We start from the raw sequence: 4,222 nt of genomic DNA on the forward strand, positions 1-4,222 counted from the left end.
TAATGATCCTTCCGCAGGTTCACCTACGGAAACCTTGTTACGACTTTTACTTCCTCTAAATGACCCAGCTTGGACACCTTTCCGTCGACCCGAGGGCGCTGGCCGCCGCCGAGGCGGCGGTAGCGGCTCCAAGGGCGCCAGTCCGGTGCCCTCACTAGACCATTCAATCGGTAGTAGCGACGGGCGGTGTGTACAAAGGGCAGGGACTAAATCGGCGCAATCTGGTGAATTGCGCCTACTGGGAATTCCTCGTTCATGGGGAACATTTGCAAGCCCCAATCCCCTTTAAGGACAGCTTTCACGAGGTTACCCGCTCCTCTCGGAGCAGGGACAGCTCGCTGAACTCTCCATTGTAGCGCGCGTGCGGCCCAGAACATCTAAGGGCATCACAGACCTGTTATGGCTCAAACTCTCGTGCGGCTAGTATATTTTTTGCTGCCGCTTATCCCTCTAAGAAGAAGACTGCGAAGCGGACGCCAGTTTCCGGCGCCGCGGGGCGCGCCGCCGGCGGCGCTAACCAACCGACGGCGGAGGCCCGCGCGACGGCCGGGTTTAGGGGAACCCGAGCCCACGCCCGAGGGCGAAGGCTGGGCGAGAGACCCGTCGACTATTTAGCAGGCTAGAGTCTCGTTCGTTATCGGAATTAACCAGACAGATCACTCCACCAACTAAGAACGGCCATGCACCACCACCCACCGAATCGAGAAAGAGCCTTCATTCTGTCAATCCTTCCGGTGTCCCTGGCCTGGTGAGTTTCCCCGTGTTGAGTCAAATTGAGCCGCAGGCTCCACTCCTGGTGGTGCCCTTCCGTCAATTCCTTTAAGTTTCAGCTTTGCAACCATACTTCCCCCGGAACTCAAAGACTTTGGTTTCCCGGAAGCTACCCGCCGGGTCATGGGAATAACTGCGGCGGATCGCTAGTCAGCATCGTTTAAGGTTAGAACTAGGCGGTATCTGATCGCCTTCGAACCTCTAACTTTCGTTCTTGATCAATGAAAACATCCTTGGCAGATGCTTTCGCAGTAGGTCGTCATGCGACGGTCTAAGAATTTCACCTCTAGCGTCGCAGTACGAATGCCCCCGTCTGCTTCTATTAATCATTACCTCGGTTCCGAAAAACCGACAAATAGAACCGAGGTCCTGTTCCATCATTCCATGCACGACCATTCGGGCTGTAAGCAAAGACCAGCCTGCTCTGAGCACTCTAATTTTTTCAAAGTAAACGTGCCGGCCACAGGGGGACACCCGGTTAAGGGCATAAAAAACCCCGTGCGCGCCGGCGGGGACACAGCTCGGAACCCGGCAGTAGCCGCCGCTAAGGCGGACCGCCGGTCCGGAGCAGAAGTCAAACTACGAGCGTTTCAACCGCAACAACTTTAATATACGCTAGTGGAGCTGGAATTACCGCGGCGGCTGGCACCAGACTTGCCCTCCACTCGATCCTCGTACAAGGATTTAAAGTGTACTCATTCCAATTGCGAGGCCCCGTTCGGGGCTCGCAACAGTATTTTTCGTCACTACCTCCCCGTGCCGGGAGTGGGTAATTTGCGCGCCTGCTGCCTTCCTTAGATGTGGTAGCCGTTTCTCAGGCTCCCTCTCCGGAATCGAACCCTGATTCCCCGTTACCCGTGATAGCCATTGTAGGCGTTTAACCTACAATCGAGAGCTGATAAGGCAGACGCCTGCAGGACGCGGCGCCGACCCAACCCGGGTTGCGGGAGGGGTCGTGCGCTCGGCCAAAGTTATTCTGATTCACCAAGGAGATCGCGGCCGGCCGGTTGAAGGGCCGGCCGCCGAGGGTTTTGGTCTAATAAAGCGCTCCTCCCTCGCGGTCGGAGACTACAAAGGCATGTATTAGCTCTAGAATTACCACAGTTATCCAAGTAGTGCGGTTCGGCAGAGATCCAATGAGTTATATCTGATTTAATGAGCCGTCCGCGGTTTCGCCTTAAGTCGGCCTGTACTTACACATGCATGGCTTAATCTTTGAGACAAGCATATGACTACTGGCAGGATCAACCAGGTAGAATTGGACAACAACAAACGACCCGTCGGGTCGCCATCGTTCGTGTGTGTGTGTGCTCGCAGGAGGAAGAGGAGGAGCGCCGGCACGCAGCACGCAGCGCGCGCGCGCCTGCTCGCTCGCTCTCTTCTCCGCCTTGCACTTCTCGGCTTTTCGCAGGATCGGTCCGCGCACTCTCGCCGGGATCGGGAAAGAGGGCGGACCGATGCTGGATGGCTTCTTTCATCATCGGCTCTTCTCTCTTAGGGTGCGCCGCACGCAGGGGTGGGAGAGAACAAGCGTCGCCGGGCCAGAACAACGGCCGCGGCAGCCTCCCACCCGGGCGCGAGCCCTTCATCGTCTCTCTCTCTCTTTTTTCGCCATCGTCTTTCGGCCGCAGCGAGGTGGGGAGCGAAGGGAGAGAGGTGGCGAGGGAAGGCGGGGCAGGCGCACACGGACGGCAGGCACCGCCACCAAGGGTGCCCGCCGCGCCAGCTGCCCGCCGCTCCTCCTCTGTCCTTCCTCCCTCCATCCCTCCATCGCATGCTGAAAGGGCCGGCCCACCCCTTTCCACAGGGGAACTCGCGCGCGCGCTCCGCAGGGGGCGCGCTTGGCGCTCCTTCTTCCCCCGACCCCCTTCCCGGGAACACGGAGCCGGCCGCAGCCCCGCCCGCCCGGCTCGCCCGCGCGGCGCGCGCGCGCGCGAAAGGGCCAAGGCAAGGGGGAATGGGGGATGCCGGCTACCCACAGCGCCCGGTGGGGATCGGATGGAAACGGAACACGCGCAGCAAGCGAGAACCACAAAGAGGGGGGCCCTCCGGCCCAGCCTTTACTCCGCGCAAGGCGGCAAGGGGTGTGTGGATTGCCGGGGTTTTCTCCTTTCTCGCCGCAAGGGTGTCACAACCCGGGATCTAGCTCCGCGCTATCGCACCACGTGGCCGAGGGGAGAAGAACCGCGGGGAGCTCTACCGTCGCGAGGGGAAGGCCGCGCGGGGGCGGCCACTCGGAAACCATTCCGAACGTCTAGAATGGAGCGGTGCCTCTGTGAAGGGCACGGCCACAACCGACCTCAACGGGGGCGGCACGGGGAATGGATACCCCGGCGGCCCCGGCCGGCAACGTGGCGCGAGCCCGCGACCTTTGCTGTGCGCTGCGGGAGGCAAGGCGAGGCGAGGCGACGGGTCGCCCGCACACGCCTCCATGCCAGCCCGACCACAACGGCGAACGGGAGCGGGAGGGGGAAAGCAAGAGAGGGAAGGGGTGTGGGGGGGCCGGAGGGACGCAGCCACGCGTCCCTCCTTATACCTGCCCACACGGCCGTTCACCCAACACCACCGCAAACAGGGCCCGCTCCTGCCCCCCTCAGGGAACACGCCCCCTCGCGGCCCCCGACGCCACGGGGGCCCGCAACACCTAGCCTCAAGCCTTGCCTCCGAGGGGGACTTGCCCGGCCTCGGAGACCGCCCGGCTGCGCCGCGAGCTGCCTGCCGGAGGGAACCCGCCCACCGCGCCCGGACACACACACACACAGGCCCGTCCGGCCACGGAAGGGCCAGCGGACCACACCGGGATCCGGTCCGCGCAACAGGCCGCTCTGCCCCGGGGCCGGGCCTCGCCCGTCCGCCCGTCCGTCCGTCACCGCGACCGCGACCGGCCCCTTCGTTGCCCTTATAGTTGTCGCCGCGGCCGTTCCGCCACCACGACCGCAAACAGGCCCCGCTCTCGCCCGCCCGCCAAGGCGCACGCCCGTTCGGGGGGAACGAGACAAGACCAGCCGGCGGGGGACGAGCAGGGCCCGGCAATCGGACCCCACTCGCTCGGGCGGGGACGCCCGTCGCTCGCCGGGCCCGGTCTAGGGAAGATCGAGCTGGCTGGCTGGCTGGCTGGCTGGCTGGCTGGCTGGCTGGCTGGCTGGCTGGCTGGCTGGCTGGCTGGCTGGCTGGCGGCTGCGCTGGCTGGCTGGCTGGGCTGGCTGGCTGGCTGGCTGGCTGGCTGGCTGGCTGGCTCGCTCGCCGCACACCCGACCTCATCTCCCTTACAGTTGTCGCCACGGCCGTTCGCCCACCACAATCGCCGGGGCCGCCCGGCTCCGTTCCCCGCCCCACCGCGACCTGCTCGTCCGCACGCACGGGGACCCGCGGCCCGCCGCCGCCGACGACGCCCGCGCCGGGGCCGCCCGGCTCCGTTCCCCGCCCCACCGCGACCTGCTCGTCCGCACGC

The 4,222-nt window shown here is 64.2% G+C and overlaps 1 pseudogene; it reads right to left on the reverse strand.

Moving 5' to 3' along the window:
- LOC119569919 lies at nt 1-2,026 on the reverse strand (annotated as a pseudogene).
- Nucleotides 2,027-4,222: the final 2,196 nt, after the last annotated feature.

The sequence above is a fragment of the Penaeus monodon genome, unplaced genomic scaffold (assembly GCF_015228065.2).
Source record: "Penaeus monodon isolate SGIC_2016 unplaced genomic scaffold, NSTDA_Pmon_1 PmonScaffold_1979, whole genome shotgun sequence".
NCBI classification, from domain to species: Eukaryota; Metazoa; Arthropoda; class Malacostraca; order Decapoda; family Penaeidae; genus Penaeus; species Penaeus monodon.